We start from the raw sequence: 24,196 nt of genomic DNA on the forward strand, positions 1-24,196 counted from the left end.
CAATTTATTACCCTCCCAGATGTCACTGGATCTGGGTGTGCTATTCAACTACTTCCCTTTTTTGACATTAAATAACAAGTTTTTTTCCTTCTTCTTTAAAAAAAGACACATGTAATAATTGTATAAAAAAATAAATAAAAAAAATGGTATAAATGTGGATGGGGGCACAACTGGCACCTAGTTTGTGGGGAATACCCCTTTAGGGCTAGGCTGGAATCATGTGAAGTCTATGTACGGGAGTGGACCCTTCTTATCTACATTGTGAAGTGAGTGGCTCAGTGGATTTTAGCTCCTCAGAATTGTCTATTAAATTCAAAATGCTATAAACCTGGGCCCCCTTTTCTGGCAGGCTGTATACCAGAGGAACTCTTTCTCTAAACATTTCTAGTTATTGCTCAATGTTTTCATGTATGTATATATATATATATATATTTATATATATATATAATATATATATATGAGAGAGCTATATCTCTATGGTCTTTGCCCGATCTACTAGACACTATGTTGTAAACCTTATAAAGGATCGGTCTTAGTCACCTAGCCAGATGGTCTTTCTATTGGAAGCCAAGGAGGAATGGACTTCATTAGTTCAGTGTGGTGTCTGAGCAGGGAAAGGCAACTTAAATAACAAATGACTTACAACCTCTGGATCTGCACATAAAGGGAGTTTATTGGAACAAAAGGAGATAAAACCAGGTTTTGTCTGCTAACTACATTACTTTAAACACCATGGAATTTTATGGTCAAGATAAAAAAAATTGTTTTTTTTGGGGGGACTTACTTTTTAATTCTTTCCTGATATATGGTTTCACTAGCCAGGGTGTGTCGCTGAGCGGTAAACGCCGAGCCATTCTATTTACCATGAGGCAGTATGATGAGTCCGTGTTTTGGTCTAGAAGATCAGGCTAAAATAACGAAGATATAATATTTAGACGGCTGCACACATTATGAAAAAAACTACAACCGTCTCGAAACGCACTTTTTCTGAAAACTCCTTTATAAGGTTACGTGTTTTTGTATAAAAACTACATTTTGAGGGCAATTCCCCATTAAAGCAGCGGCTCAATGAGGTTTAACCCCTTGAAATCTGTGATTACATAAGTAAAATAACAATTTGGATGGCAAAAATCACAAGAAATGTGTTGACCTTACATATCCATATGGTGAAGAGAGGGCCCCAGACAATTTTAAACCCCTCAAAATTATTCAACCCTCAAATTTATTTCAAACATCCCATAAAAAAAGGTAACACTGGTTTTGCATCAAGAAAGTGTTATTATCTGTTCTAAATATGGAGTGAACTTTTGCATGTTTAGAAAACACCTTGATAAACGTCCTTGGTAGGGGGCAGATATAGAAGCATGGTGGTATTCTTTCTGAAACAATAAGAAAATACAATATTGTAAGATACTGTTACTGTGTATATTTATATTATACTTTTCCTAGGCATTTAATTCCAATTATTTGCTGATTTTACTTTTCAGATTAAGGATGGGCACAATGTACCGGGGGGAGGAGGTGTGCCTTGCTCAATTATTTTTGCAGTCTGGCTGTGAATATCAGTGTGTCAGTGAGCTTGGAGAACTCGGAGTGGTGGAGTTTAGAGATGTGAGTATCTCACCCTCAAATTTCATGCGTCTTAACGGGGCCACCTTTATTGGGGCATGTGGCTGGAAGTGGGAAAGCAGGGGTGGGGACATGGTCAGGGCAGGACCATACTGGACAAGCTAACGCATGGTGCTCTGCTCAGCATGACTGCCTGAAAGTTGGGAAAGTTTGGTGGTATGGTTATGTCTTTATATCTACACTCATATCTTTACAATTGTTTTACTATGAAGAATAAGTTAAGGTTTCTCATCTTGACTTACTTTATGTAGGTCAAGATGAGAAATGAAAACATTTACATTACAAAATGCAGATTACATAAGCTTAGCAACTAAATGTGGCTTGAAATATACCTTAGATTTAAATGTTTGTATATACTCTACCACTTATTTGTGCAAACACTTCTTTTCTCTTGTGCAGCTAAATCAGAATGTTAACGCCTTTCAACGTCGCTATGTATCTGAGATTAGACGGTGTGAGGAAATGGAGACAACATTTGGTAAATATCAAATCCACGACCCAGCTAGTAGAGGATAATATTTTGACAGTGTGGATAAATATGCACAGAGAAACACTGCTTACTTTACGGAGATGCATAGAGATCATTGATGTAAACCTAGCTTGTGTCACTGATCACTAGAGAAAATAATAGGACTCAATTGGCTCTTTTAAGAATTCTTTAATCTGTTTTTTTAGGATACCTTGAGCAGGAGATACGCAAAGCAGGTATGAATGTGCCAGAGTCTGCTCTGTCTCCGCCTGCTCCGTCACCCAGAGACGCACTTAAAATACAAGAAGAATCGGAGCAGTTGGCAAAGGAGTTGAGAGAGGTGTCTGGGAGCCGGCAATCTTTGAGAGAACGGTTAAGAGAGTTGCGGGAATATGCTAATATTTTGCGAGAAAGCCAGAGATTCACTGGACCGCTGGTGAGAGATTGAGCTGTTACTTACACTATATATCTTAAAAAATCTGGAAACAGACATGCTGTGCCAATACCATTGCAAATGGATATTATGTATGGCACGTGTGGCTTGTTTAAATGAGCACACTAGTGTATTATTTATTATTGTTGTTGTTTGATATAGGGCCATCGTATTCCACAGTATCATATAAGAGGCAAAGTGCTACTGTTAGGGATAGATACTGGCATTGCAGGAGAGGGACTAGGAAAGGTGAGCTAGGGAATATGGGAGGAAGGGCATTAACATGTAAATTTGAAGACATCCTTAAAGAAGGGGGTCTTGAGGGACTTTTTGAAGGACTTAAGGCAGGGAGAGGGCATGGCAGAGGATAGGGGCAGCCCTTGAGAAATCTTACAAGCGTGTGTGTATAGATGAGATGTTGTTAGTCGGGGAACCACTATGAATGACTTGGGTAGTAAGAGTCAGGATCTAAAAATGAATCCTGAAGCGCACGGGCAGTCAGTGAAGAGATTGTCAGAGGTGTTAATAAAGCAATGGGTGAAGAAAAAAAAGTCTGGCAGCAGCGTTCGTGGTGGACTGTAGAGGGGTGAGACAGGTATGAGGGAGACCAGCTAAGACAGAGTTACAATAGATAGATAAGGCAGATGATAATGAGGGGATAGACAAGAGCCTTAGTGGCATATTGTGTTGGGAAGGGTCGAAAGCAGGCAATGTTTTTAAGGTGGAGACGGCCATTTTTTTGAGACAGACTGTATATGACGGTGAATGAGAGGTCTGAGTCAAGGGTGAGTCTGAGGGGACATAGTGATGGCTGCACCGTTGACATTGAGGGAAACTGATGAGGTAATGTTAGTATTGTAAGAAGTTACGTTTTGGAGAGATTGGGTTTTAGGAAATGTGCAGATATAGGCAGAGGGAGAGAGATCACGAGAGGATAGGTAGATCTGTCATCGACATACAGGTGGCATTGAAAGCAAAATGTTATAGTGAGGTAGTGTAAAGAGAGAACAGAAAGGGTCCTCATACTGAGGCTTCAGGTACCATGATTGAGAATGGAAGGGGAGGGGGTAGTATTACTGGAGAGAGAGACAGGGTGTGAACTAGGAGAGAGCAGTGCTGTGTGAATATGGCATATGAAAGGACAATGAAGCCATATAAAATATATTGTATTATATTGTAACTAGCAAAATTCTAGCATAGATTTATGAACAATAGGATCTTGTCAAGTAAATCTATTTGCCGCTAAGTGTAGAAATGAGCATTTTGTAATTGGACAGAAAACTGATTAAAGGGCAATTGGCATTTGCTTCCTCCATGTGGTTCAACTGAGATAGGGGTGTCTTAGCTTGTATTGGTTTTTTAACTTCATTAAACGTGATGGATGGATATATATATATATATATATATTTATTTATTTTTTGACAGCCAGAATCAGAGACCTTGAGGGAGAGAGCTGATACGGATCCTCTGGTAGACCCTGCAGTAGCACACAGACAGGACCTGAGAGTGAGGTAAAGACCTCAAGACAAAGCTTATAGCCCGATTGGCCTTAGTTTCTATTATGTACAGCTTATAAAAACTCGGTTATTTGAGATTCCTCAACATATATGATACCCCACTAACTCTTAGCCCATGCATAATACTGCTATACGGTATACATACCAAAGTATTTTTATAATGGCCATAGAATAGCTATCCCACTTTTAATAGAAAAGCTAAAACTTTTTCTTATATGTAAAGCAGGATATTTCAAGTGTGTCTGTATATATTATACGCTATATGAACAAAAGTATTGGGACATCTGACCATTACACCAGCAGGGACATTTAGGGTAAATCAATGTTTATTAAGGTTTTTCAGTTTTATGGGAGAAGGAAGGGGGAAGGATACAGAAAATCAAAAGAATCAAAGGGGGGGGGAGGGAGCAGGTACAATTAACATTGAGCAATGTACAGATATCACGTCGACAGAATATGAGTACAAAGGAAAATGGTCACAACATAGAAATAAAGTGGATCAAACGGCATGGCAGGAACAGACCGCTCCAGAGCAATAGGGCACAAGGTTACAAATACACCTTTTCCACAAAGACAGAGCACGTGAAAAAGGGAGTGCGCCGGCACTCCGGCATTCGTTACCCACAAGGGGGGGGGTGCCGAGGCGTTGTGCCTACGTGCCAGGAGGAGCAGGGGCGCTGGCGCCGGGGAGCAGGGGGCAATCATGCGTGCCGAGGCAGACTTCGAAACCAGGCAGGCGGGTACAACTGACGCGGAGACTGCATGCCATGTATGCTCGGCGCGGGGACGCACTAGGGTTGGATGACGGGGGGGGCGAAGCGGGAAAAATGCCGACACTACCTGTGCAACTTTGAGTGAGCTCAGCGAGATAACCCGCACGGACGCCCCCAGCACCCAGCCTTGGTGGCATAGCCCTGGACCTGCAGGGAAGGAGGGCAGGGCAAGGATACAAGAGGGAAGGGAAGAAGGGAAGGCGAAAAACAGAAAGGAAGAAAGAAAAAAAAAAAAAAAAGGGAGAGAGGGGGGTCGGGAGGGGGCAAAGTGACCACGTTTCCACCACCCGGAGGGAGGCAAGGCAACTCGGAGGCCGCAGCTCAGGAGGGCACGCCGTCAAGCAATGGCCGAAGTTGGGGGCTAGCGAGCAGCTGCAACCAGTGAAACCAGATGCGGTGATGTTTTTCAGACCGGTCCGTGGCAGAGTAAATCAGTTCCTCAAGGACTCGAGTCCGCTCCACCCGTTGGATCCACTCCCGAATAGAAGGGGGGGAAGAATCACCCCAATGCAAGGGGATAAGGGCTTTCGCAGCTGTCAGAAGGTAGCGGACCACTGAATTCTTGTACCACGAAATCGGGTAGGGCATGTGGAGAAGGAGAAGGAATTCCGGCGAAAAGGGAATGTCCCTGTCAGTGAGGGATCGAACATGAGAGTGAATGGCCGACCAAAAGGGAGCTATGCTGGGACAGGACCACCACAGATGAAGCAAAGAGCAGGGAGACGCACCACACCGCCAACACTCATCCCTCCTATCGGGACAGAACCGGGCTGTGGCCGACGGGGGCCTATACCACAGGGCCATCAGCTTGTAGGACATCTCCTGGTCCCTGCTATTAAGGGAGCAGCGGTGAGTGAGCACGCAAATCTTTTCCCACTGCTGCTCGGTGAGAGTGAGCTGCAGTGAAGCCTCCCATTTGCCCTCATGAGGTGGGGGGGAGGGAAAAACAGCCGAGAGGAGGAGGCCATAGAGGAGCGATATGCCATGGGGCGGGGGCGAGGACTGGGTGCACAGCGCTTCAAACCGGGTTAGGTCCCTAAGGACCTGGTGTCTACGGCCCAGGGAACGAAAGAAATTGCCCAGCTGGGCATAGCGGAAGCGCGCGAGGGCCGTGGGAAGGGCCGTGCCCACCAGAGCCTCCAAGGGCTGTAAACCCGACGGGGAGAGGTATGCACGGATGCCCAGCGTCCCCCCGGCGGCCACCTCAGGGAAGACATCACCTCCCATACCTGGAGGAAAATCGGGATTGTCGCGTATTGGAGTAAGAGGAGACGGGAGAGAAGAGACTGAGGTGCCCCGCAGCACCGAATGCCAGACACTGAGCGTCGCCCGTATGAAGGGGTGAGGTGCCGCCCGCTGGCGGGCACACTGTGCCTCCAGCCAGGGTAAAGAACTAATCGACGAGCCCAGCATGCCGCTCTCCACCTCCAGCCACCGCTTCCCACCAGAACCACAGGCCCACTCCACTATCCGCAAGAGATGGCATGCCCGGTAGTATGTACGCGGACAAGCAGGGACATTTAAAACCTTTGGGGTGAACTTGAACAGATATTACGATCCTTCCCATCAAACACCCATGCTGGACCTCACAAATGCTCTACTGGATGAATGGCCAACAATTCCTACAGAAACACTCCAAAACCTTGTGGAAGCTGTTATAGAGTGGTGCAAAGTGTGGTGGGGGGGGGGGGCAACTTGATATTAATGTCTATGTCTTTTAGAATGCAATGTCATAAAAGTCCCTGTTGGTGTAATGGTCGTGTGTCCCAATACTTTTTGTCCATATAGTGTATGTATATCTATATATAGAGGGAAATATCTAGAAAACACTTTTATGGTTTTACTACAACATACTGTATTTATAATTGATACATTTGTAATCTCTTCTTTACACTTAGTTTCATGGCTGGCGTCATTCATCCATGGAGAATGAACTCTTTTGAACGCTTATTATGGCGTGCCTGTCGCGGGTACCTGATTGTTAATTTTGTGGAGATGTCAGAGCCCATGGAAGACCTTGTGACGGTGAGATCTAGCTATAAACCACTGTCGTGTTTTCACACGAGCAGTGAAATATGTTTAAACCCTGAGCGTATTATAAAAAGGTGATAGTTCTGCATTGCAAGCATGGAAGAATTTGATATAGGAACCTTTTTATGCTAAAATATGCTAACCTTCTTTTCTTGCTTGTTTATGCACACAGGGTGAGAGTGTAACTCAGATAATATTCCTAATTTCTTACTGGGGTGAAAGAATCGGAGAGAAGATAAAAAAGATAGCAAACTGGTGAGTGTGACCAAACATGCAAGCATTGTATGAATATGTATATAGGCATATATATCACTGTTTGTCATTTCTGTGATTTTATTGTTATTCTTTAAATCTATTATACCTTGTAGTTTTCACTGTCACATTTATCCTTATGCTGATGATGAGTCTTCTCGAATGGAGACACTTGCAGACCTCTTGGTTCAGATCCAGGACATGCAGAAGGTGAGATGCCCTACTGCGTGCAATGGGAAGATTAAACTTCCTCGGCCTTGCTGATGCGTGACAGATTCTGAATCTCTTGACTTCTGTAGGTTTTGTCTCAGACGGAGGGTTACCTGTCACAGATACTTAGTCGGGCCGTCTCTAGTTTACACCACTGGAGAGTCAGCGTAAGGAAGATGAAGCATATTTATCTCACTCTAAACTTGTGTAGCGTGCGGGAACGATGCTTGATTGGGGAGGTGTGGTGTCCCGTCGCTGACCTACCTATTCTCCAGGCTGCCTTGGCTCGAGCTTCTGTAAGTTTTCATTTCATTTCCTGGATGTTTTATTATTTTTGTAGGATACAATAATTTAAAAGAAATTATTCTGTCAATAACCACAGCTTTTTTAAATAATTATACACAATTGTTTGCTTTGCTGTTCATGGTCTAAAGAGCCATTTGTTATTAAAGCAGCTTTTGTTTAATATTAGTCTATTTACTTTTTTCAATATATTTTAGGAAAATATTGGAGGAGGTGGAGAATCATTCTGTCATCAAATCCCGTGTGCCATCAGCCCTCCTACCTTGATCCGCACAAATAAATTCACTTCAGGTTTCCAGGGCATTGTTGATGCCTATGGGGTGGCTAGCTATCAGGAGGTGAACCCAGGTACGGCTTAACTGGTATTTGCTATTCCATCATTACCTTTTGACGTTGGACTAATTTTTTTTTACTACTTTTTGGATGTTCCTGCAGCTCTCTACACAATAATAACCTTCCCATTCCTTTTTGCTGTAATGTTTGGCGATGTGGGGCATGGGCTCATCATGTTCCTATTTGCTCTCTGGTTGGTTCTTGGAGAGGACAACCCAAAACTTAAACATGCTGAGGGTGAGGTGAGTGCTTTCACAAGGCTCACGGGCTCAAAGGGACTGCTGTGCCCCAGACTTAGGCTTTTTCTTCTCATTCTTACAGATCTTTTCTATGTGCTTTGGAGGACGTTACCTCATACTTTTGATGGGAGCATTCTCTATATACACAGGCTTTGTGTACAATGAGTGTTTTAGCATTGCTAGCACAATATTCCCATCAGGCTGGAGCGTGGCTGCTATGGCAGATGTCAAAAACTGGACGTGAGTTACATAATTGTAATCCCAAATATGTTTTTTTTACGTACGTGTGTGTATGTATATATAACAAACAAATTTTACTTGTAGGGCACACTCGTTGACATCATCTATTCCAGCTCCTCTGGACCCCAACATAACTGGTGTCTTCATGGCTCCGTATCCATTTGGCATTGATCCGGTGAGAGTTTGAGTGTCAGAAAATCACTGGTGCATGTAGGAAGTCAAGCGTTCCAACCATTAGAAAAGTACTCCTTTATAAAACCTTTTTTGATTGACTTTTTTTTTTTTTTTTTTAACAGATTTGGAGCCTTTCCTCAAACAGACTCACCTTCCTGAACTCTTTTAAAATGAAGATGTCTGTTATTCTGGGTGTTAGCCACATGGCATTCGGAGTATGTCTTGGAGTCTTTAACTTCATGTGAGTTATGTGTCTGTGCTCTACATGTAATTTTTTTTTTTTTTTTTTTTTAAAGAAACATTAATATTGTCATGTCATCAGTACATGTGCTTTCATTTTTTTTCTTGTTTTCTTCCTCATGCAGTCACTTTAAACAGACGTACCGCATCTTCCTTGTTTCTATCCCTGAGCTGCTCTTCCTTCTGTGTCTGTTTGGGTATCTGGTGTTTATGGTGATATATAAGTGGTTGGTTTGGACCGTGGTCAATGCTGAATTTGCTCCAAGCCTCCTCATTCACTTCATTGACATGTTCCTGTTTACCAAGAATGATACAAACAGAGATCTTTATGAGGGACAGGTAAGTTCTTCTCATAACAGTAGTTGTGCAAATGTTGTATTGGCTGGTGATAGTGTAAAACATTTGCTCTACCTGTATGTATGTATGTATGTGTATATATGTGTATATATAATTTTTATTTATTTATTCTTGTAGCAAATTGTGCAAATGGTCCTAGTGGTTGTTGCTGTGGTCTGCGTCCCAGTTCTTCTTCTTGGAGATCCAATTTGTCTCTTTATTCAACACCGGAGGAAAAAACAGAATCAACAGATGGACACGGTATGAGCAACTTTCATAAAGGTGCTGAAGTGGAAATAATAAATAACGCAGCAAGCCTCTTATCACTCTTCAATTGCATTTTAGCATACAGTAAATGATGATGAGAGAAGTGCGTTATTAGTAGAAGAGGCCCCGGAACATGTAGAAGAAACAGAACAAAATAAAGAGACTCATGATGAAGAAGAGGTTTGTGTTGCCAATCATTTCCAATTTCCAATTCTTTTGCAGTAAACCAGCTTCTACAGGATTGGAATTGGGGTTTTTATAATGCTAAATGGTGCAATATAATGTAGTTATCTCAAACCTGAAATGTTACTATCCACCTATTCCTCTTCAGAACCTCTGTAACCAGTTTTATCCTTGCAGTTTGACGTGTCTGAGGTGTTCATGCATCAAATGATTCATACCATAGAGTACTGTTTGGGCTGCATCTCCAATACTGCATCCTACCTACGGCTGTGGGCATTGAGTCTGGCGCATGCACGTAAATATTGTCTTTTTATCTATTTTCAAACAAAAACCTGCAAACTAAAAGTAACGTTGGCGATGTCAGTGGGCTATCCTGGTGACGACCGTGGGTGGTCCTGATGACGTAGGGGGGAGTCCTGCCTACAACAGTGGGCGGTCCCACTGACAACATGGGGAAACACTCCCATTTAAAGGGGAAATGGACTGGGTGTGTCAAGACCCCGCGACCCGGAGATTTCAGGTGTTGAACCGGAGAAGCGGTACTTCTCTTGAAGTCCTCTGGTATGCATATGATGTATGTTGGATAGAGAGGGCAAAGGAAGCACAGACCAGTTGTGTGGGGGCAATGATGGCACAGACTAGCTGTCTTGTTGCACTGCATTTCATGCTTGAAATAAAAGTACAGCTTGAGTAAATAATAAAGTGCATTTGCTTTTTAAAATATTTTTTTGTTGCAAAGGGAACAAGGTCTCTAAATGTTAAGAATATTTCAACTATATATGAGATGAGACAGGTAACCCCCCCCCACCTCAAATGCAACACAATAAATGAAGAAACCATCAACACAAAAAAAAAAAGATCTCCCCTAATCTGCCTCCATGAATTAGACGGGGAGAACAATCACAATTGCCCAATCAGATTTGCACCTTAGCACCAATTACAAATGAAAAAGTTAAGTAACTGGCATTAGTTGTGCCAGTCGGATGTGGACACATTGCATTGGGGGGGTGTAAGGCCCACCTCAATATTTATGCTTCATAGCTAGCGAGGTAACATTGACTTCTTCAAGACTTGGGATGGATCCTACATTTAAAGAAATCCCATTTCTGGGTTTATGAAGGAAGCAAGATGCAAAATCTTACAGATCTCACTACTATTATGCATATAGTCAATTAAATGTAATTATAATATACCCTCAATGTGGAGCAGAAATTAATTTCAAAGTCAAAAAACTTTGTAGTTAATGTGAAGTATGATTTTATGTCCGTAATCTGATCTTTCTCTCTTTAGAGCTGTCTGAGGTCCTGTGGCATATGGTGATGAGAATCGGCTTTTCAAACATCAGCTTTGTTTGGAGCATTGTAATTGTTCCTGTCTTTGCGTTCTTTGCTGCTCTGACAGTCGCTATACTCCTTGTCATGGAGGGTCTCTCTGCATTTTTACATGCCCTCCGTCTGCACTGGTATGTATTTGGATTTATGCCCCTTAAATCTAAGTCTGACTGCTTTGTTATTTACAATATAGAGCTGGTATGGGCCTAATGGCCTTCTTGGCAAAAGGGGAGATCATGAGCCAGCTAAAGAGCCTCACTCCCTTCAGTCTGTCAGTTCCCACATGTCAAAGCACCCGCTATCTTTTGTGCTTACAAGCCGGGCTCCTTGGCATAGCTTGGGCGGCAGCTCGGTTTTCTGTTCTTAGCTAGCTCAACAACCTCAACCACAATCGCAACGGCTTTTCTTTTTCTCCTGTTATTTATACCTCTTTTTTTTTTTTTTTTTTTTTTTTCCCTCCTCCCACTATAGGGTTGAATTCCAAAACAAGTTCTACATTGGAGCAGGATACTCGTTCACACCGTTCCGCTTCGATACAATCTATTGATCTGCAGCAGCATGGATTTCTTTTGCTGGCGGAGGCAGAATATACTACTGCTTATGTACAATTCTTAAAGTGATGAATCTTCGATCATGATACTGCAAAACAAATTACTTTCAACTATCGCTCTATCACTGCTGTTCTGTAAGTGAAAGCCCCTAATAAATCTTCCCATTTCCCACCAAAGGTGTTTGTTACTGATTAAAGTGATGCTAAGCCGGAAGCAATGCTCCAGATGGGATCAACTGAGAAATGGCCAACGCCAAGGAAGTAACTTCTTAAATATCTCTACCATGTGTGTGTAGCACCAGGTTATTAGCAGGAGCTAAAGTAAATTCATGTGTAGCTGTGAAAGTTGTGTAGGAAGCGCAGTTTCTTTTTTAACAACCGGGTATACTGTAAAGTAGGGGTAGAATGCGCCTTGATGGTGTGGGGCTGCTGTACTGGGGGAGCAGATATATAGAGGGTTGGAGCAGGTTTTAAAATGGGATGTGGGGGTAGGGTAAAGAAAGGATTAGAGGTGGCTAGAGCAAATTCAGGATAAAATGCATTTAGCACAAATACTGGTAGTTACCTGACATGTTTGCTAGCGTCTACCAGCTGCCAGAGAGGTGGATCCCCCGCAGCGCTCAGGGGACCTGGATCATTCTCCCTGGCAGCCAACCTCTGCTGCTGCCGGGCACTACTGGGGTAAATCGATATTTCTTCATTTTCAATGTTGAGAAGAGGATACAGAAAAAAAGGAAAGGGCAGGGGTGCGGGGAGAAAATAAGACAAAACAAATAGTCAAATTCCTACATATAGGATATTCGAAATAATCACGGAAACGCTTGGAGAACCAAGAAGGAAGTCCGGCATATAAATACATACAATATCTCACAGAAGTGAGTACACCCCTCACATTTTTGTAAATATTTTATATCTTTTCATGTGACAACACTGAAGAAATTACACTCTGCTACAATGTAAAGTAGTGCGTGTACAGCCTGTATAACAGTGTGGATTTGCTGTCTCCTCAAAATAACTCAGACAGCCATTAATGTCTAAATCTTGGCAACAAAAGTGAGTACACACTTAAGTGTAAAATAAATAAAAGACATGGAAAGAGTTAAAGTAAAAGCATATTGGAGGGGCCGGGCTTGAAGATAGGGCATAGGCACAGACTGACCAAAATGGGGGGGGGGGGAGCGCACTTCCCAAATGTAGCTTTTTAGCCCCCAAGCACCAGACAAATCCATGCATGGGCGGTATCACTGTACTCGGGAGATGTTGCTGAACACGTTAGGGTGTTTGATAGTGACGTATAGTGATATACCTCGAGCTACAAACTTATACATGAAGTACAATTTGTGTGAAAAAAATACCATCACAAACTTTGGCAAAGGCTGGTGGTAGAATCTCATGCATGGAAAGGGTTAAATACTACCATTTGACATACCCTGGGGTGTCTAGTTTTCAAAATTATATGGTTTGAGGGGGTAGATTGCATTGGCCAGCTTCTAAGATACCTGAAATAGCACATGGGGCAGAATGACCAGATTTAGGAAAAAAAATTGTTTTAATTGTACTAATTGCCCAATAACTTGCAGAAAAAAACAAAAATGAAGTTTGTTTTTTTTTTACATTTTTCATATTTTTTTTTTAATAAGAAATTAGATAATATGATCAAAAAGCCTTTCTTGTCCTGAAAAAAACAATGTATAACTTGTGTGGGTTCACTAAATGAGCACCGCAAAAGTGTTAAAACAGCCACAGTCCCAAAGGGTAGAAAAGGTAAAACACAGCCTGGTCCTTAAGGGGTTAATGATTTATTTCCACCTTCTGGGTATAGAAATTTCGCTCCTTTGTACCCCAGATTACCCTGTTTCTGAGAGTAGGTCTAAAAAAATAAACCCTTTTAGTGCGGGTGGAAGAACATGCCTTTCCTCATTTGAGGAAGTATTCGTGACAGAATGATAAGCGTCACCTGATTGTTCAGTCATACTTGGCAACATTTGTGGGATTAACTCTATTAAACTTTCTGCCTCTGCAAAAGATTTGAATGGTACTAAAGTCATTTTTATCTCTTTGAAATGTACAATATTTTCAAACCTTAACTTGACTTTAAATTTATCTAGATTGCTTTTTAATTTCTGTTCAAAATCAGGGTATAAATTATCCATTTGGAACGTAGTAGTCTACTACGTTTCCGTCTCTAATTGTGACACAATTTAAAGGAACACTGCAATGGTATATTGTCCCACTTTGAAAGGAATCACTAGTCAAAGGATTTTTTTATTTTTCAAATATTTTCTCAGTTTGGTCTTCTCTCACCATAATTCTGTTTCCTGAATAAAGGATGAAGTTTTTTTGGTTTTTTTTTTAAGTGTGATTTTATGTCACTCACTCTCACTTTATCTTTCTCCAGCATTGCTGGCAAATAAATTGGTGGCTTCCTGTAACCATCCCTCAGTATTCAAAAGTTCAGCTAAGAAACTCCTATGAACAACAGTTTATGGGTTAATAAAACCCACCAACTATAATAAACTCAAAAGCAGACAGAAAAAATCCTCACTCCCATTATGTCTAGGACTGAAACATCTGTACAATTAAAACCCGGCCTTATACTACACAACAAATGGATGAAATGGGGAAGTGTATTTTTTTTGGGTTTAGAAAAATACAAAAAATTCATGAGACTAATTACGCAGAACAGCGTACGCATTCATAAACCGATACAAATGATACTAAATTATAAGGTAAGTAAAGTTGGATGTTGAAATCACAAGCATGAGGCGACATTGGCAGCAAGGACTCTGCGGACGGATTCTATGAATCGGGGAAGAAACTGATGCTCCAATAAGGCACTTAAAGGTCAAAGATAGGAACTTGTATCATATGTCTCGTTATTTGAGTAGAGGGGAGCTGGTTATGGCTTTTCTAGTTCAGGGTGTAGTCAAATTATTCCAGACTAACCAAATATCTGGAAATTGCCTGTAATTCCAATTTAATCTATAAAAAAACCCTCCTCCATATCTCATTGGGAGGGGAAGTGTATTTTCATTGCAAGTGCTGATTCTCCAGCTTTCCTTTTCTTTTCAGAATGCTGGACAACAAAAAAAAGCTGAAAGAGCAAATTGCAACAGGGTGCCACCTGCTGTGGGTTGCACAAGAAAAACCAGCAAACTGCTTCTGAGAAAAAAAGACCGCAAAATGTGAAAATGGTGGCATGTAACACTTGCCTATATGTAGCACATGTTTATGTCGCAAACTGCATCATGTATGATGCAATTCAATGATGTATTCCGATCTCCAAATGGTTAGCAGGTCGCAGTAATTCACTTTTTTATAAATCAAAGTATTGTGAGAGTACTATTTCTAGGACATTTTCAAATAAATACATATACATTCTATGTACAACCAAAGGACAACAGTACAAGGTTTTAACCTTTTGGTGGGAGTTCCCCTTTAAGAAGCAAATGAACGATAATAAGCAAAGAAAAAAATAATGGAACAAAGTGTTCCGTTAATGCTAGACCCTTAACGCGTTTCACATGAGGAAGTGCTTAATCATAAGCAGCCTGAGGCTTATGATTAAGCACTTCCTTGTGCGAAACGCGTTAAGTGTCTAGCCTGTGTTTCTACCTTGTGCCTGTTTATGTACCTCTTGTTTTGATTTTATGGTCTATGGACTTGATTAAATTTTGACTTGATTAAGTCGTCACCTGACCGTTTTTGCGTGACGTGTCTGACCCGTCAATGGACGTTAAGAGACCCCTTCTTGGTTAAAATGGTCTGCATCCTCTAGAGCAAGGGTGTCCAACCTGCAGCCATTCAGCTGCTGAAGGACTACATCTCCCATGCTCCTCTGCCAGCCACTTAGCTGAAAGAGCATTATGGGAGATGTAGTCCTGCAGCAGCTGAAGGGCCGCAGGTTGGACACCCTTGCTCTTGAGTGTTCTGTTATAGCCTAAAAGGAGCTTTAGTTACTTGTGACCAAAATGTACTCTGTTTGCCATATCGTGTCTTTTAACCCCTTAACGTCCATTGCCGGGTCAGGCACGTCATCCAAAACGGTCACTTAACGACCTATGACGTGCCTGACACGTCATCAGACTTAAACAAGCTTAGAAAGTGATCAACGATGTCGAGGCATTCAGCAACACCGAGATCAGCATGATGGGCCATCTCTGGCCCCTCCCCGGGGCGTCAACATCAGCCATACATTGTATGGCGGCGGACGCCCGTTTTAAAAGCGTTTAGGAGGCGATCAACGATCACCTCCTAAACTTCAATGGTGTCGCTGGAATGCCTCGATCAGGAGGCATCCAGCGACACCAAATACTTACCCCAGACTGCTGGGCAGGCAGCAGCGCCCCCACACGGGGGCATTTTTTGGTGGATGTAAGTGGCTGACAAACTCCTAGGCGCCAGGACAAAATTCTGAGTCGCCATGGCGACCTGGCATCTGGGATTTGTCGAGCCCTGTAGTAAGCCATATTCTCTCCTTGTAAGTATTGCTAATTCCAGACCATTATCCAAAAATCTACTAATGGGTCCTAATTCAGGACCTCATAAGCGTTCACATCATTATGTAGCTTCAAGGCTCCTTTGTGGTACTCTTCACTGAAGACGATGACTACCCCCCCTCCTAATCTGCTGGCTTGATAACAATAGTTTCATCATTTTGTGTGTCCTTTAATGCTTGTTCTTTATTTTACTAAAACTATAAGCATGTTTTATCTTCTGTGTTTTCTCTATCTCATCTATTGCTACCATTGAAAATGTCCATTGCTCCTGATATTTATGTATGTGGGAAGAAGGTGGATATTTGCTTGAGAGAAGTGTGTGTGTATATTTATATTTCTTCTTGATTATATGTCATAGACTCGGTCTGTTTTGTTATGAATTGTTTTTTAGACAGAGTTCCCTAGTAAACCTATGTAAGTCAACAAAAACAAAAAAATGATCCAGTTTGGCTGTAGGGGAAAACGTAAGGCCAGATGTAAGAACTCTTGTGGTGTCTATCAGGATATTTCAGATAGAAATGAAGTGAGCATACCATTTAAAAACTCTCTCTTTATTCAATGTCTTAAGAATTAACCTATGAATAACAGGCACTAATGGTGATATCTGAAATTTATAGTCACACATTTCTTTGAAATAATCAATTATGCTTTATAATCAGATGAACAGTTTCAAATGCATTAACCCATGATAACTAAATCATTTTAAATCCATATCCATTTACTTATAATGAGGTATTTTAGCCATCGTATTCATAATATAAACACTACAAAATACACCACCTGGTCGGGTCTCAAGGTCTCTTGGCTCGGTAAAATTAATACCGTAAAGATGAACGTTATGCGCCGGCTACTTTACCTTTTTTCAGACGCTCCCTATCCATGTCCCTCATTCCTTTTTCACATTGGTTCGCTCAGCTCTTCTTCGCTTTATTTGGGGACGTCGCACCCCACGTATAAAGTTCAGCACCCTGATTCTTCCCAAATCTCAAGGGGGCCTGGTGCTCCCATGTCCCCACACGTATTACAGGGCTTGCCACCTGTTACGGGTAGTGGAATGGATGCACTGTCCTTTGTAGAAGCAATGGGTTGGAGTTGAAAGTGATTTACTTGGTTTTTCCGTGAGGGCCCTGCCCTGGCCAGCTGTGAACACGGCTAAACATCACGCCTCCCCCCACCCTTTCATTTATGCTACGCTCAGGGTTTGGCATTCTTTATTACGGACCACAACCTTATCCACGGTGCCTTCCCCACTCACCCCGGTTCGTGATAATCCCGATTTTCCCCCAGGGCAGGGAGTTGACCTCTTTCCTGTTGCAATGTCGAGGGGCGATCGGACCCTTCGTACCTTTCTGACGGCTGATGGCCTCCGTCCTTTGGAGGACTTGTTAGAGGGGAGACGGGCCACTTTCCTTGACAGGTTCCATTATGCTCAACTCTCCGCCTTCTTCCGCTCATTCCATAGGCGGCACCATATCCTGCGGGACCTTACGACTTTTGAGGCCATATGCGTTTCTTCCATGCTCCCGCCCCATGGTGTGTCTTTACTATACGGACTGCTGTTATCTGTCTTAAACACTGTTACCCCGGTTTTCATGGGTAGGCGGGAGGCTTCTTTACAGTTATCCTTTACAGGTGCACAATGGAGGAAGATCTGTATCTTGACGCACCGTTGTTCTATAAGCAACAGGGATAAAGAAATGGCCTATAAATTGCTGGCGTTGTGGTATCGGCCCCCAGCGGTGGTTGCACGCTACGACCCCTCAGTTGCAGACGCATGCTGGCGATGTGGCACCTCACCAGGCTCTTTGATTCATTTGTGGTGGTCCTGCCCGTGAATAGTCCCATACTGGAAGGCCATACACTCATGCATTCTGAACTTTACTGATAAGCCTATCCCCCTAAAGCGTGAGTTTTTCTTGCTACAACATATGACCTTCTCATACGCATGGTACAAATCCTCTGTGACGCGTCATTTGGTGACTGCTGTCAAGGCGTTGATCCCCCTACATTGGGGCGATCCGGAGCCCCCGACCCTGGACGAATGGGTCCAACGGGTGGAACGTACACGCATACTTGAAGAGCTGATGCACTCAGCTACTGATAGAATTGAGCGGCACTTGTCGACCTGGTTTTATTGGAGTGAGTCCCTTTCTACTTCATGGTCCCGGCGTTCTGACAGTACCTGATGAGCAGCTGGAGTGGAGTGGCAGGAGGTCCCCCCCTTTTTCTTATTATTAGGTTAATTTTATTTACTTATGGATTTTATTATTTTTTATTATTTTTGAGGAATAAATAGGTTTTAACCACAGTTTAATTTGCAATAACATTGATTCAACATTTACTGGAAAAATATACTACACCTGAGAGACCTCAAAGAGTCAATAGGACAAGGGACGATTGAGCACTATATCCTTTGAGAGCAGGTCATGGCTCCCCTTAAAGTCCGATTTATATTTTATCTACCACAACACTATTATTAATTATACTGTACAGTGTTACGCTATTTTATTATTTTTTATTCTTTTGAGTATCTACTCTACCCTTGAGGGTGACCTAAACAAAGAGGAAGTGAACTTCACAACCCATAAAAACAGGGAACGGCTCCCCCTAAAGGCAAGAGTTGAATCCACAGCTATTTCATTACAACCACAATCTATTATATGGTTCTGTACTGTTTTTTTGTCAATGTTAATTGTACGCTCTAAATAAGAACACAGATCCACATACGTAGAGTATTTGGCACCCCACACACACACAAAAAAAATTAATGTTGGCAACAATATCTATTTCACAAAATGTAAAATGTATGTCAACTGGAAAAAACTAGAAATCTGAAAAACGAATTATTAAATTTAATTAAGTAACATTTACTGAACAGATATAGTACAGCATAGTAGAGCCCTGCGCGGGACTGCTTTTTTAATCCCGCTCCCGCTGATTTTTTGCCCAATCCTGCCCGCTCCCGCTGATTTTTTGTCCGCTCCCGCTGATTTTTTGTCCACTCCCGCCCGCTCCCGCAACATATGTGTCCAATCCCGCCCGCTCCCGCAAACATTCTGTCACAGCTTTTAGAGATAGTGTAGAATTTACACAAATGTGAGGGCTATGCTAAACTTTCAGAATACCACACATAAAACATTGCATTCCATTAAACGGACCATAGAATAAACACGTTCGTGTCAAGCTAAAGTAAAGCACCAGACACATATTTTTTATTATCTTAATAAAACTTTTGCTAGGCCACAAAACATCACAACATGTTAGTTTGCAGCAGAGCATGCAAAAACATATTCAAAATATGCGTAATAACTTCCACCTATAATCGGTGGTGTGTACAAAATCTTAAATAACGTGGTAATAAGAAACTTATCTGATAAATACCAATAAAAGGGAAAAATAAATATTGACTAAGGAGGCACAATAAATATATTACTTTAAAACTCAAATTAAGGCCTCAGAAATGCAATATATGAATGGTATAAATAAATGGAACAAACATAACAAAGGAATGAAACTAATGAATCCTTTGGCCTACTTAAGATTGCTGTGGAGGAAGAGAATGTTACTGACTGCTTGCGGTCCCAGGCTTGTGCGTCTCTCTTCCAAAATGCGCCCACACACACTAAATGCCCTCTCTGAAGGGGCACTAGATGCAGGAATACTCAAAATAAAACGTGCTAGTTTTATTCAAGGACACTGTCTGGGTCTGGCTTGTCCGAGAGTCGGGTGCTGAGATATTCAGCTATTTCAGCATCAACAGGCTTTGGTGCTGAACTGCAGTCTGTGAATCGATCAGAGCTTTTCTTTTTGGCTGGTGGTGGCTCACTCTGTGCTGTGGCCGGTAGGTCAAATCCCATCTTCTGGATAATTTCCGTTGCACCTTTGTTGGATTGGATTGTTTTAATTAAAACTCTTAAAAACTAATTTTATTATTATTATTATAGTTTTATTATTGTTTTATCTTATAAATTTATTTTCAAAATTTGTAAAGTTAGTTAGGTCCATTTTTTATCATAGGCTATACTATAGACTTTTTCACAAATATGAATAGTTAACTTTAGAACAAGGCTACAAATAACCTAATATTCAAAACTATATAGCCTATTTAAAGCATTCATAATATTACTTAACCACGTCGTCTCTTGCATCTGGACACAGCATTCGTGGCAATCTCATTTTAGGAGTCAGGAGCGTTGCAATCCTGTACATCATGTGGAGGGGATTTGCTAGGGTGTCACAAGTGCCCATCAGTTCTTCCAGACGTGAGGCACACACACCGGCGACTTCAGAGAGTAAGGGATCCAGGGATGCTGCTTGGCAGTGTTCAATCAGTCTGACGGACCACGGCAGCACAAGTGATGCGCCGGGAGTGGAGTTGTCAGACTCAAGGTCATTATTAGCATCCTTGAATAACTTGAGGAATGAAAAAACTGTTTTCAAAGTGTTCACATTGATCTGCGCAATTCTTTCGTACTGGTTATTGGTTACCAGTAATGTGGAGATCTCCTCATACTGTTGTAGTATGGAATCCAGCATATCATAATTCGAATTCCATCTGGTCTCAATGGATTGCTTGAGGGATTTCTTCAAGGTGTTCTGCAGACCTGCATGTTTGAAATATTTGACCATTTTTTTTGCATTGGTCAACAATTCAGACAGTTCAGATGTCTTGGCCAACACGTCTGGGGCAAATGCACTGGACAGGATGACGTTCAGGATGTGTGCATTGCAGTTCAGCCTGGTGTATCCACGCAAGGCAGCAACAATGTTGGCTCCACGGTCAGTGACAAACACAACACGGCCAACAAGCGACGTGTCTATTCCAAAAGCATGGAGTTTCTGGGACAGTAGTTTCCTGATCTTCTCTCCTGTTTTGGACACACCACCTTCAAAGGGAGCTGCAAACAGAACTCTTGAAACAAGACTAAAGTCAATGGTGTAATGAACGGTGCAGGATATGAATGATGTTTTACGGTAATCCTCAGTCCATATATCTGTTGTAATGGCACAACCATACGTTTCAATGATGGGCTTCATCTCCATTGCCACAGATGCCTGCAGTGCCTGTACTCTACCCTCGACATGTCTGGATACAGTGGTTGGGTGAGTCAGAGCATCTTTTACATCAAATTTGCCATATTTAGCAGCTACATTCACAAAGTGTTGAACTATGTGAACAAAGCCTTTCCCAGCAACGTCAAATGCCCGAATGTCTCTACAGCAAAGTGCGACACATTTCTCCGTAGTATCTGGCTTAATATGTGCAGGAAGAAGTACTTTGTTATTGAAGGATAGCTTACTTTGACCTTGGAGACGGGTGCAGCTGTGTTGCCTCAACCCAGAGGTACCAGATTTGTGCCCGTTGTATGTTAATACTTTTGCACATTTGTTGCAACATACAAGGTCCAATTCTTTTCCATTTTTGTCAGTAACAATGGAGAAATTTGTCCAAATGTCAGACTTGCCTTGCTTTGGTTTTGAATTGTATAAACCTGTTTTAATCTTCTTTTCAACTTCATTTGTTGACTCCATCTCCAGTGACGACTCTAGGAACAATATGTAGGTGAGCACATAAGAACAGGGTGAATTGAACAGTTTGAATTGAATACAAATGCTTTGTCATTCACCCCCCCCTTTTGTGTTTTTGCCCCTTATGTATCGCCCCCAGCCTGCCCCTCACCTTAGTATTGATTTATGTAATGACCCCAGCTGGCCCCCTTGTGAATGGATGCTACCAACACAGATAAAATGCTGCCCTGCAGTATGGGGGATGTATATCTGACTAGTTGGTATACATCCACCATACTGCAGGGCTGCATTTTTATCTAGGCTGGTCAGTAATATGTAAAAGTTCTATGTGCCCCCACACCCTTGTGTATTGCCCCCAGCTAGCCCCATTTTGTATAATTATCCCACCACCTAGCACCCCTTTAATATTGATTTATGTGATGCCCCCAGCTAGAACCTCCTTGTGAGGAATCATGTCAGCCCTGGCACCCTGATTGTATCCACAGGATCTGCCCAACATCCAAATTGGAAGCATAGGACTTGCCACTAGGGCTGCAACTAACGATTATTTTCTTAATCGATTAGTTGGCCGCTTATTTTTTTGATTAATCGGATGAAAAAACCCACAATATGCACATTTTTGTTTATCTAAAATCATTTAATGAACAGACTGGGTGTTAAAAACAAACATCAGAATAAAAAACTTAACATTTAAATTAACATGTGTCGCACTCTGCACACACACATTACTTTTATCTCAGAGTGGCATTTCTCAAACTAGGTTTTAATACCTAAAAAAAGTTTTCATATTTAATAAAAAGTATAATTGAGAAAAATGTATTTCTTGTTTTTATTTTTCTTATTTGCCAACCTGTCCCCCAGTTATGCATATCTGACCCCAGGCTTGCCACTCTGCCCCCCAGATATGCCATATACCCCCAGATATGCCACTCCACCCCCCAGATATGCCTTATATTCCCCTATATGCCACTTTCTACCCCAGATATCCCTTATATCCTCCTATATGCCACTCTGCCCCCCAGATTTGCCTTATACCCCCCAGATATGCCACTGTGCCCTTGATATGCCACATACCCCCTGACATGCCACTCCAACCCCTGATATGCCACCATGCCCCGTTATGCCTTACAGACCCTTATATGCCACTGTGCCCATGATATGCCACTCCAACCCCTGATATGCCACTGTGCCCCCAGTTATGCCTTATATCTCCACATATCTCACTGTGCCCCCCACATATTCCACTGTGCCCCCTGGAGTGCCCTATAGCCCCCTGGTGTGCCTTATAGACCCTTATATGCCACTCCAACCCAGATTTGCCTTATACTCCCAGATATGCCACTGTGCCCATGATATGCCACGTACCCCCTGATATGCCACTCCAACCCCTATGCCACTGTGCCCCCAGTTATGCCTTATATCTCCACATATGCCACTGTGCCCCCTGGAGTGCCCTATAACCCCCTGGTGTGCCTTATAGACCCTTAGATGCCACATACCCCGTGATATGCCACTCCAACCCCTGATATGCCACTGTGCCCCCAGTTATGCCTTATATCTCCAGATATCCCACTGTGCCCCCTGGTGTGCCTTATAGACCCTTATATCCCACTGTGCCCCCCACACATGCCACTGTGCCCCCTGGAGTGCCTTATAGCCCCCTGGTGTGCCTTATAGACCCTTAGATGCCACATATCCCCTGATATGCCACTCCAACCCCTGATATGCCACTGTGCCCCCAGTTATTCCTTATATCTTCAGATATCGCACTGTGCCCCCTGGAGTGCCTTATAGACCCTTATATGCCACTGTGCCCATGATATGCCACATACCCCCTGATATGCCACTCCAACCCCTGATATTCCACTGTGCCCCCAGTTATGCCTTATAGACACTTATATGCCACTGTGCCCATGATATGCCACTCCAACCATTGATACGACACTGTGCCCCCAGTTATGCCTTATATCTCCAGATAACCCACTATGCACCCCAATATGCCACTATGCCCCCTGGTATGCCACTCTCCCCCATCATAGAAGCCCCAGCAGAAGTCATTCACAAACATCCATTCCCTCAATCATACATACTGGTTAATACAAACTTTCACTGCCTTACCAGAATTGCAGATTTCCCGCGTCTCTTTTCTTGTCCCGCAGGAACGGAGCAGAGTCATTTGATGAGATGAGATCACGTGACTCTGCTGTGTTCCTGGGCAGAACAAGAGAAGTGACGCTGTGAGGGAGCAGCGTGAAGGCAGCCTTGCGGGACTGCGCGGGATTACTGGGACCCACAGGTACGCTGGCTGACCGCCCGCTCCCGCCCGCAATATCTGAAAAACCGCCCGCAAGTTCTTTGGCGGGTCCCGCCTCCCAATGCAGTCCTCTACAGCATAGCTCGCATTACTATATACTGAGCCAGACATTGACGGCAGTGCAGCATAACCCCTATCACTATACGGTAAGCCAGACTTTGACATGGTAGGCCTCTGCCCCTAAAACAGCTTCCCCATGCCACCGCTGCCCCTAAAACAGCCTGCCTGTGCCACCGCTGCCCCTAAAACTGCCTGCCTGTTCCACCGCTGCCCCTAAAACAGCCTGCCTGTTCCACCGCTGCCCCTAAAACAGCCTGCCTGTGCCACTTCTGCCCCTAATGCAG

At 42.8% G+C, this 24,196-nt stretch overlaps 1 pseudogene; it reads left to right on the plus strand.

Moving 5' to 3' along the window:
* The first annotated feature begins 1,494 nt into the window (after positions 1–1,494).
* LOC149298870 (V-type proton ATPase 116 kDa subunit a 3-like) lies at positions 1,495–11,507 on the plus strand (annotated as a pseudogene).
* The last annotated feature ends 12,689 nt before the right edge of the window (positions 11,508–24,196 follow it).

This window comes from Sceloporus occidentalis, unplaced genomic scaffold, assembly GCF_023333645.1.
Source record: "Sceloporus occidentalis isolate IW3139 unplaced genomic scaffold, rSceOcc1.0.p SCAF_30, whole genome shotgun sequence".
NCBI classification, from domain to species: domain Eukaryota; kingdom Metazoa; phylum Chordata; class Lepidosauria; order Squamata; family Phrynosomatidae; genus Sceloporus; species Sceloporus occidentalis.